General features: G+C 41.1%; 1 long non-coding RNA gene across 1 annotated transcript; it reads left to right on the forward strand.

The window, feature by feature from the left end:
• Nucleotides 1–7,998: 7,998 nt before the first annotated feature.
• Nucleotides 7,999–11,565, forward strand: LOC139015762 (uncharacterized). Its single transcript, XR_011472490.1, has 2 exons — nucleotides 7,999–8,166; nucleotides 10,277–11,565. It is a non-coding gene; the product is annotated as an uncharacterized lncRNA (long non-coding RNA).
• The last annotated feature ends 439 nt before the right edge of the window (nucleotides 11,566–12,004 follow it).

A 12,004-nucleotide genomic window follows, 5' to 3' on the forward strand; every position in this document is an offset into this window, starting at 1 on the left:
TTTTTTTCTTTTTTTCCTCCTCTTTTCCCCCTCCCTTTTCCAATCTCATTTTTGCACTCCTTTTTTTTTCTTTTCTTCTTTTTTCTCCTCTACCTTTTTCTCTTCTTTCCCCCTTATCTCCCAACTCTCTTAGCTCGGGTGGCCACCTTTATTTGGGGTTAGTAATATCGTAAATACAATAGTGTTCAGTGCCTGGTACGTTGTGCCTTGTTGTGTTGTATTTTGTGCCTCTAAATCAACGCAACAGATTCAAGCAACAGCGGCCTCCTGATCACCACACGCTCTGCCTGGGAACAGTTGCTGCGTCTGAAGCCTCCCTCCACCAGCCAGAAGAGCCACCAAAACTGTGAACAGCACCCATCAGAGGCCCTGCTATCAACAGAGGAGCCGCTGCTACCACAACCGCCCAAGGAGCAACCACAGACCGAGGAGCCACTGCCACCCAGGGAGCAGCCACTGCCACCCAGGGTCCAGCCACTGAACAATTCAACAACTAGTAATGTCAGTGAGATCAAACATGGGTAGACAAAGAAACCCCCAAAGGAAAGAAAAGGAGGACTCGCCAGAAAAGCAGCTAAGTGAGACAGAGATATGCAACATGACGGAAAAAGAATTCAGAATAAGGTTCCTAGAGTACATGCACCGGATGTTCAAGAAGCAAGAAGAAACAGATGAAAAACTCAACTACGTATGCAAGAAGCTAGAAGAAACAGATGAAAAAATCAACAACTTAAGTAAGTCCCAAGAAGAAATGAAGAGCGACTTAGCTGCAATAAAAAACACCATTGAAAGTATCAACAGTAGACTGGGAGAAGCGGAGGACCGAATCAGTGAATTAGAAGACAAGGAAGCAAAACACACTCAAACTGTACTGCAAATGGAGAAAAAAATTAAAAGACAGGAAGAGAGCCTAAGGGAACTTTGGGACAACATGAAACGGAGCAACATACGAATAATAGGGGTGCCAGAACAACAGAAAGATGAACATGGATTAGAAAACCTATTCGAAGAAATAATATCAGAAAACTTCCCTGAGGTGGGGAAGAAAAAAGTCACACAAGCCCAGAGAGTCCCAAACAAGGTGAACCCGAAAAGACCCACACCAAGACACATCATAATTACCATGGCAAATGTTCAGGATAAAGAGAGAATCTTACAGGCTGCAAGAGAGAGACGGAAAGTAACATACAAGGGATCTCCCATTAGATTATCAAATGATTTCTCAACAGAAACACATCGGGCCAGAAAAGAATGGACGGAAATCTACAAAGTGATGCAAAGCAAAGGACTGAATCCAAGAATACTCTATCCAGCAAGGCTATCATTCAAAATTGAAGGGGAAATAAGAAGCTTCACAGACAAAAAAGGGCTAAGGGAGTTTATCACCACCAAGCCAGCCATGCAAGAAATGCTAAAGGGACTGGTGTAAAAGAAGAAATATCAAGCTCAGAAAGAAAACAGCCACACACACACACAAAAAAGAAATGGCTACAAACAAGTACCTTTCAATAATAACTTTAAATGTAAATGGACTAAATGCTCCAAATAAAAGACATCGAGTGGCTGAATGGATAAAAAAACATGACCCATACATCTGCTGTCTACAAGAGACCCACCTCATTGGAAAGGACTCACACAGACTGAAAGTGAAGGGATGGAAAAATATCTTTCACGCAAATGGAAAGGAAAAGAAAGCTGGGGTAGCAATACTTATATCTGACAAAATACATCTCAAAGTGAAGGCCATAACCAGAGATAAGGAAGGCCACTTCATAATACTAAAGGGATCAATACAACAAGAAGATATAACCCTGGTAAACAAATATGCACCCAATGCAGGAGCACCCACATACATAAGAAAACTTCTGGAAGATATCAGGGGAGATATCGACAATAACACAATCATAGTAGGGGACTTTAATACACCATTGACATCACTGGATAAATCCGCTAGACAAACAATCAGCAAAGAAACAGCAATCCTAAATGACTCACTAGATCAGATGGACTTAATTGACATCTTCAGAACACTACACCCCACAGCTGCGGAATATACATTCCTCTCAGGTGCTCATGGGACATATTCAAAAATAGACCACATATTGGGTCACAAGCAAAGTCTCCACAAATTCAAGAAGATTGAGATCATAAAAAGCATCTTCTCAGACCACGATGGCATAATGTTAGAAATAAACTACAATAAAAACAACCCAAAATACTCAAACACTTGGAAGCTGAATAGCATGTTATTAAATATTGATTGGGTTACCGATGACATCAAAGAAGAAATTAAAAACATCCTGGACACTAATGACAATGAAAACACAACAATCCAAAACCTCTGGGACACAATGAAAGCAGTCCTGAGAGGGAAGTTTATAGCTCTACAGGCCTATCTCAAAAAACAAGAAAAAATGGTAGTTAATCATCTAACTCTACAACTCAAAGAATTAGAAAGAGAGCAACAAGAAAACCCCAGAGTGAGCAGAAGGAAGGAGATAATAAAGATTAGAGCAGAAATCAATGACATAGAGACCAAAAAAACAATACAGAAAATCAATGAAACCAAGAGCTGGTTCTTTGAAAGGATAAACAAGATTGACAAACCCCTCGCCAGGCTCACCAAGAAGCAAAGAGAAAGGTCCCAAATAAACCAAATCAGAAATGATAGAGGCGAAATAACAACAGACCCCACAGAAATACAAGTGATTGTTAAACAATACTACGGGCAACTCTACTCCAACAAACTAGACAACCTGGAGGAAATGGACAAATTCCTAGAAAAATACAACATTCCAAAACTCAATCAGGAAGAATCTAAAAACCTCAATAGGCCAATAACTATGGAAGAAATTGAAGCAGTCATCAGAAAGCTTCCAGCAAACAAAAGCCCAGGGCCAGACGGCTTCACAGGGGAGTTCTACCAAACATTCAAGGAAGAACTAAAACCTACCCTCCTCAGACTACTACAAAAAATTCAAGAGGAAGGAACACTTCCAAGCTCATTCTATGAAGCCAGCATCACCCTAATACCAAAACCAGGTAAAGACATCACAATGAAAGAGAATTACAGGCCAATATCCCTCATGAACATAGATGCCAAAATCCTCAACAAAATCTTAGCAAATCGGATCCAGCAGTACATCAGAAGGATCATACACCATGACCAAGTAGGATTTATCCCAGAGATGCAAGGATGGTACAACATCCGTAAATCAATAAATGTGATACATCACATAAACAAATTGAAAGAAAAAAACCACATGGTCATATCAATTGATGCAGAAAAAGCATTCGACAAAATCCAACACCCATTTTTGATAAAAACTCTCAGAAAGGTGGGAATAGAAGGATCATACCTCAACATAATAAAAGCCATATATGACAGGCCCAGAGCCAACATCATACTCAATGGTCAAAAACTAACACCATTTCCCCTAAGAACAGGAACAAGACAGGGATGCCCACTCTCACCACTCCTGTTCAACATAGTACTGGAAGTATTAGCCATTGCAATTAGGCAAGAAGAAGAAATAAAAGGCATCCAAATTGGAAAAGAGGAAGTAAAACTGTCCTTATTTGCAGATGACATGATATTATACATACAAAACCCTAGAGACTCCATCAAAAAGCTACTAGACTTAATACATGAATTTGGCAATGTAGCAGGATACAAAATTAACCCCAAGAAATCTGAGGCATTTCTATACACCAATAGTGAACTTTCAGAAAGAGAGATTAGAAAAACAATCCCATTTACCATCGCACCAAAAAAATTAAGATACTAGGAATAAACTTAACTAAAGAGGTTAAAAACCTCTACTCAGAAAACTACAGGACATTGAAAAAAGAGATAGAGGAAGACATAAACAGATGGAAGAACATACCATGTTCTTGGATTGGTAGAATCAACATCATTAAAATGTCCATACTACCCAAAGCAATCTATAAATTCAACGCACTTCCCATTAAAATACCAATGGCCTTCTTCAAAGATCTAGAACGAACTCTCCAAAAATTCATCTGGAATAAAAAAAGACCCCGAATAGCTGCAGTGATCCTGAGAAAGAACAAAGTAGGTGGGATCTCAATGCCAGATATCAAACTGTATTACAAAGCCACTGTTCTCAAAACTGCCTGGTACTGGCACAAGAACAGACATATAGACCAGTGGAATAGAATAGAGAGTCCAGAAATTAGCCCGAACCAATATGCTCAATTAATTTTTGACAAAGGAGGCAAGAACATACAATGGAGCCAAGATAGTCTCTTCAATAAATGGTGTTGGGAAAATTGGACAGATATATGCAAGAAAATGAAACTAGACCACCAACTTACACCATACACAAGAATAAACTCAAAATGGATAAAGGACTTAAATGTACAACAGGAAACCATAAAAATTCTAGAAGAATACAAAGGCAACAAAATCTCAGACTTATGCCAAAACAATTTCTTCACTGATACAGCTCCTAGGGCAGTTGAAACTAAAGAGAAACTGAACAAATGGGACTACATCAAAATAAAAAGCTTCTGCACAGCAAAAGAAACCATCAACAAAACAACAAGAAAACCCACCTCGTGGGAAAACATATTTGCCAACGTCATATCTGATAAGGGCTTAATCTCCAAAATTTATAGGGAACTCATACAACTTAACAAAAAGAAGATAAACAATCCAATCAAAAAATGGGCAAAGGATCTAAATAGACACCTTTCAAAAGAGGACATTCAGAAAGCCAAGAGACATATGAAAACATGCTCAAAGTCACTAATCATCCGAGAGATGCAAATCAAAACAACAATGAGGTACCATCTCACACCTGTCAGAATGGCCACCATCAACAAATCAACAAACGACAAGTGCTGGAGAGGATGTGGAGAAAAAGGAACACTTGTGCACTGCTGGTGGGAATGCAGACTGGTGCAGCCACTATGGAAGGCAGTATGGAGGTTCCTCAAAAAATTGGAAATGGAACTCCCATTTGACCCTGTGATCCCACTACTAGGAATATATCCCAAGAAACCAGAAACACCAATCAGAAAGGATATATGTAACCAGATGTTCATAGCAGCACAATTCACCATAGCTAAGATCTGGAAGCAGCCTAAGTGCCCATCAGTAGATGAATGGATTAGAAAACTGTGGTACATCTACACGATGGAATACTATGCTGCTGTTAAAAAGAAGGAACTCCTACCATTTGCAACATCATGGATGGAACTGGAGAGCATTATGCTAAGTGAAACAAGACAGTCAATGAAGGAAAAATACCACATGATCTCACTCATTCATGGATAATAAAGACCATTACAAACTTTTGAACAATAATAGATACAGAGGCAGAGCTGCCTCAAACTGATTGTCAAACTGCAGTGGGAAGGCCAGAGGAGTTGGGGGGCAGGAGGGAGGGGAGTAAGAGTTCAACCGAAGGACTTGTATGCATGCATATAAGCATAACTAATGGACATAAGACACTGGGGGGTAAGGAAGGGTAGGGGTTTGTCAAGGGCGGGGGGGAAAAAAGGACACTTATGTAATACCCTTTGTAATACTTTAAGCGAAAAATAAAAAAAAATAAAAAAAATAAAAAAATGAAAACCCTGAAAAATCTGTTCTGTGTTCAAAAGAACATTGCTTATAAATGTTAGAACCAGGCTCAGGTAGATTCCAGGGACTCCAAGCTTTAGGGGTTCCCTTTCTCAGAGCTGCTGGGATTGCACATGAAGAGGCGCAGACTATGAAAGGAGCCACTTTGGGCTAAACAATTAGGAAGAATTTTGATTCTCTTTAGACTAAGAGATCAGGCTTGGTGAGCAAAGAAAAAACTTTTGTTGCCATCACAACAGTCTAGCTTATCATTTATAAACTAGAGGTCCATGCATGGAATTTGTGCACTGGGGGGGTGGGGGGGGTGTCCCCTCAGCCCAGCCTGCTCCCTCTTGCATCCGGGAACCTTCCGGGGATGTCCTACTGAGGGGCCTAAGCTGTCAGTTGGACATCCTTAGCACTACTGTGGAGGTGGGAGAGGCTCCCGCCACCACTGCTGCACTCAGTGGTGAGCCCATCTTCTGGTTGAGCAGCATGCCCCCTGTGGGAGCACACTGACCACCAGGGGGCAGCTCCTTCATTGAGCATCTGTCCCCTGGTGGTCAGTGCATATCATAGTGACCAGTTGTTCTGCCATTTGGTCAGTTGGCATATTAGCCTTTTATTATAGGACTAGAAGCCCGTTGCACAAAGATTCGCACAATAGGCCTTCCTTCCCCTGGCTGCCAGCACCGGCTTTCCTCTGGCACCCAGGACCCAGGACCCAGGCCTTTGGTCCGGCTGCAGAGAGGCTTGGCTTCTCTGCTGCGGCTGCAGCGGAGAAGCCAAGCCTCTTCAGTCTTCAGTCTTCGCTCCACACCTGCATATGCAAATTAACTGCCATCTTTGTTGGGTTAATTTGCATAGTTGCTCTGATTGGTGGGTGGGTGTAGCGGAGTGACACCAATTTGCATGTTTCTTTTTTATTAGTGTAGATTATCCCACGTTTTCCTCTAGAACATTTTTCCTAAAATGAAAATAGCTTTGTGTGTGCAGTTTACTTAAGCAATAAAATATAGAGTTAATTCAAAATTCTACCCTAAGAGTTAAAAAAACTGCTATCATTTTAAGTATATCCCCCTTCAGACATCTCTACTTGTGCACATTTTCTTTCTTCTCTTTTCTCTCTATTTAATTTACTATTTTAGATTTTAATATGGCTGCAAAAAATGTAAATTTTCAACTTTTATTCCTAATATGTGCATTTATGAGTGCACATTTTTTCATAAGTTTTGGTATGTGGTATTATCATTCAGTTCGACTTATTTTTTAACTTAAATTGTGATGTATTTTTTGGGTTAGACGTGTATTTCACAACTTTTAAATATAAGGAGTTTCTAGGTACCTCTGTTCCTGATTTCTGGATTAACTACAATGACAACAAGAAACATATTGTATATAATTTCAATTCTTTGAAGTTAGTTGAAACCTGCTTCATAGTCCAGCAGGTTCACGTAAAAAATAATTGAAGTGCTCCTCCGCTGCCGTCTCATGTGCATCTTGGGAGTAGCACCTCAGTACAGGTCAGCAGGACAAGGGGGTGGCTATAGTGGAGTATCTCTAAGTGCTGAATGAAATGCTATTTAGGAGTGTGTTTCAGAACTTTTAAAACTAAGAACTTTCCTATCATCACCAAACGACAAGTGCTGGCAAGGATGTGGAGAAAAAGGAACCCTTGTGCACTGCTGGTGGGAATGCAGCCGCTGTGGAAAACAGTATGGAGTTTCCTCAAAAACTTAAATATGGAACTCCCATTTGACCCAGTAATCTCACTTCTAGGACTATATCCCAATAAATCAGAAACACCAAGCAGAAAAATTATATGCACCCAGCACAATTTACAATAGCTAAGATTTGGCAACAGCTAAGTGCCCATCAGCAGATGAATGGATTAAAAAACTATGGTACATTTACATAATGGAATACTATGCAGCTGTAAAAAAGAAATAACTCTTACTATTCACAATAGCATGGAGGGATGTGGGGAGCTGATATAGGGTTAAGCCTCGGACTGACCTGTGGGCAAAGTCATAAACAATTGTCAGCTTAGAGAGCACAGTCCTCTTAGCATAATTAGGCTTGACCTTGTATAAAGCTCCCTAGATCTTACTCGGGAAGCTAATGGGCTGAGGGAAGTGCAACAAGAACAAAAACAAGTGAAACTTACAAGAACAAAAACAAGTGAAACTTACAAGAGCAGTGTAAACAAGTGAAACTTACAAGAACAAAAACAAGTGAAACTTACAAGAGCAGTGTAAACAAGTGAAACTTACAAGAACAAAAACAAGTGAAACTTACAACAGTGTAAACAAGTGAAACTTACAAGAACTGTGTAACTATAGAAACCATTACCTTGTTTACCGCTCACTATAAAATAAAGGCTCAGCTTGCCTTGGGACCCTCTCTCTGTGGCCTCAGCCAGGCACAGGGAAGATCCACGGAGACTGAGGAAAGCTAGAGAGTTCTGAACGCTGTCTCTGTGTAAAACATTCTTCGCCGACTCCGTCCACACCTTTGGGAACCCCTGGACCCCATGGGGCTGGACCCCAGCACAAATGAATGTGAAGAACAATGAGGTAATATTTGGTATATAACACTTTGGGAAATGGTGGAGCAGGGTGATATTTAGGAAAAGCGCAGCACACTTGGCAGGTTGTGTTTCTAAGACAACCCCAAAACAACAGGACATGTACAGGTGGGGGTGGTCAACAGGCTCCTGTTTGGAGCCTTAAGGCCTAAAGCTGAGGCAAATAGGCTGATGTTCCCTCCTGGAACCAGGTATCATCATGGAAACCTCTTAGGAAGAAATGGGGGAGAACTACAGGTTCTTTCTTAACTTACCTGACAATTTAAAATCAACATGCACAATGCAAGGCTGTGTCCTCTTTATTCCCACCTTTGGACGGTAAATGAAAGTTTTACATCCAGAAACTAAATTAGTAGGTTGTTCCAAATTTCATTGATAAATTCATCCAGTCCCAAAAATGTTTCTTTAGATAACTTGATAAATCTTAGTTCAGGACAGGGTGAAGTAGATGTACTTCCAAAGTTTACACTCTATGAAATATCAGGTTACTGGCTTATGTGGGGGAGAAACAAACTTCCCTCTAAACTCAAGGTTCTTTTCTGGTCTAATAATCAAATAGATATAACACAGATTAGCAACAGAAAATAACCACCTGTAAGACACACGTATGGATAGGCCCCTCACATACATGAGAGAGTCAGACACCCTGCCTGCAGGAGAGGCTGAATCAAAAAGAAAACATGGGTTCACAAGGCATTCGAAGCTTGGGGCCTTCCAGTCCTTGCAAAATGATATGAGCAGATGCTTTAGGAGATGCTATCCCTAATATGTACACTAGGGGGCAGCAGAGAAGAGCATTTCCTTGGGAAGGAAAAGGGGCGGGGCCACAGGTTCTTTCTGAGTCCTGCTCCTCCACAAACAGCTTAAGATCAAGATTCCAAGTATTGGCATCAGGGTGGCAGAATTTTGATCCCTTCATAAGCAATGTGAATTGTTTGTGACACCAGTATTCTTTAGATTGGTAAATGCATGAACAAACTCCTTTCTAGAAATAAACTTTCTCATAGTACAATTTTTTATGTTCCACAGGACATGTTTGCTAATACAGTGGGGCCTTGACTTACGAGTGTCCCGACTAACGAGTTTTTCTAGATACAAGCCGTCTCTCGGCCGATTTTTTGCTTTGAGTTGCAAGCTAAAATTCGGGTTACGAGCCAGCTTCAGATACCTCACCACTAGTTGGCGCAGCGAACGTCACAGTGAACGCCACAACATCAGCCCAGCATCACGTGTTTCATTCATTCACTGTTGATTTGACATACGAGTAATTTGAGTTATGAGCTCCGTCACAGAACGAATTAAACTCGTAAGTCAAGGCTCCACTGAAGTCCCAATGTCTTTAGTACCTCTATATGATGAAGCTGTTATAGTGTACCCCGTGAAGGACACCTCAAGAAGTCGAATTAAAGAGTCATATTTATTGCAAATTCGGGACTACGAGGAGGCATTTCACTCTCCCAAATCTCGCAGTGTCCTCCCAGCTGCAACACCAGATTTATATAGGCAAAAATCACAAAGGTATTGATTACATCCCAGGGTTTGGAATGAGGAACCTGGTTCGCAAAAGAGCAGTTTACAGAAGCAGAATTAAGCATGTTAATTATAGTTTTGGGTCCCCAGATCACTGAGTTGACAGGAACACATTATCTAGAGCCCTCTGGTCTTGGGACCACTGAGTTGACAGGGAAACATTATCTGGAACCCTCAGGTCTTGGGATAATTGTGCTGTCCTGGTTCCCAGGTACAGAGGAATTTGCTTTCTAAAACCAGTAAGATCACAATCAATGGGATATTCACATTATAATCAATAAGGCATTCAATCAAATGGGATGATTTATATAATTCAGAAAATCAAAATAACTTTTCTATTGTTAAGCCAAACAGCAGGGTTAGAGTTAAACTACAGTTTCTACCTGCAATGATTGCTACCATACTTCAAAGCAAAGCATGAATAAATCTATGTTCAGTAACCCCACTCCTCACCCAAACTCTCACTATATCACAGCACACAATACACTAACACACACACCGTTTCCCACACCAGCCACCCCCTGCTGGCCCTCTGTAGGTGACACTCTTCCTGCCTCATCTTTCCTCAGGTTTGTGGAGACGCCCCAGGGCCTATGGAAATGCCTCTACATGTCTGCAGAGGCTCAGCAACATGGCGCCACCTGAGGCAGTGAGAAGTGTCTTGGGCTCGCTTCCTGGCCCGGCTGAGCTGCAGGACAGTCATTGGACGCCAGCACCACAGGCTGACGGCACAAGCGCCATGTGGGTCAGAGAGGAAACTCAGGTGCTCCCTGCCAAGAACATGACCCCCTGGGAGAAACTGCAGGCACCTGGATATTGTTGCTGTTCTTTTCAAATGCTCACTCTTTAAGGACCGTTCTACACTGTAACTAAGAATCAATGAGCTTGATTTTTTAGTTTCCAGAATTTGCCATCAAAAGCTTTTCTCTTTGAAATTGTAGCATTTGTCATATTGTGACGTTCTCAGATTACCTACAGGGGACACAATTTCATTTACATAAACTTCTGGTTTCTAGAATACCATGCGTCCAGACCCTGACCTCATTTTAAATTCAAAGAAAGTTGTTCCTACTTTATTTAATCATTAAAAAACTCAAAAATAAGAAAGAGAATTTTTCTACCTCCTCACATGATATTTCTTCATGTTTTTTCCCCAAGCTTAAACTGCCTATATATGTGTGTGTCTGCACTTAATCATCACTAATTAGAGAGAGAGAGAAAGGGGAGACAGACAGAGAAACATCCATGTGACAGAAACATGGGTTGGTTGCTGGGATCCCAGCCTCACCCTTTGATGTGCACAGGAGGACAGTCCAGCCGACCGGCAGCTCTACACAGGTTTCTCCGTAGCTAACACACATCATTGCTTTTGTAAAGCTGGGGAGAGCAAAACAAAAGTAGCTTAGCACAGAAGAAGGAACAGGAGAGAGCCAGGAGGGCACATTGCTCTCTAGACAGGAGCCTAGGGGCGCTGTGTCTCCCGGAGAAACAAAACTCCAAGTGACAAAAGTGAGCAGAGAAAGCTGGCCTCACTGTGGCACCAGCTCTCATCCCGACCACAACCCCATAGCCAGCCCCCTGCCCCCCTCAGCTCCTCCCCCTGCTCCCCTCTCTTCTCAGGTCCCAGCCATGCTGCTTCCTTCTCTTCCTTCTTCAGGCAGTTTCTGCACTTTGGGAATGTCAGGGAATTTGGACAGTTTTTCTAAGTTGTGGCGTCTAGTATTAGGAAACTATTTATGTCACTTACTTCAAACCTAAATTGGTAACTTGTGTTTTCTCTTTTTCTTTCTGATTAGTCTAGTTAGGGTTGGATAACATTTATTGATTTTTTTCCAATAAACAATATTTGGTTTCAGTACATTTGTATAGTGTTTGTTTATTTACTCTTTCACAAGTACTCATGTCTTTGTTTAACTTTTTCAGCTATATACCTTGGGCCTAGTTTGCTCGTTTTTCTAGCTTAAGGTGGCAGTTAGGGCTACTGACTTTATGCTTTTCTTTGCATCTAATATAACCACATTTTTCTTAGTTACCTAATTTCATTCCACAAATTTTAATGGGTTGTGTTTATATTCAGTTCCAAATATAGTCTAATTTTTCTTGTGATTTTTTTATCTTTGACCCTTTTATACTGAGGGCCATTAGGATATTTTTAACTTACAAAGTTATGAACTTAAAAATTAGCCTGTTATATTTGGTCACACATTTAATTAACCTCCCCTAATGCCATGGCAGGGGCAGACCCAGTGATTTCTCAGGCTTTAAAAAGGCCCACAGGCTAGACCTTCCCCAACCCT

This window comes from Myotis yumanensis, unplaced genomic scaffold (genome assembly GCF_028538775.1).
Source record: "Myotis yumanensis isolate MYYU_CA2020_CCGP unplaced genomic scaffold, mMyoYum1.0.hap1 SCAF_8, whole genome shotgun sequence".
Taxonomy (NCBI): Eukaryota; Metazoa; Chordata; class Mammalia; order Chiroptera; family Vespertilionidae; genus Myotis; species Myotis yumanensis.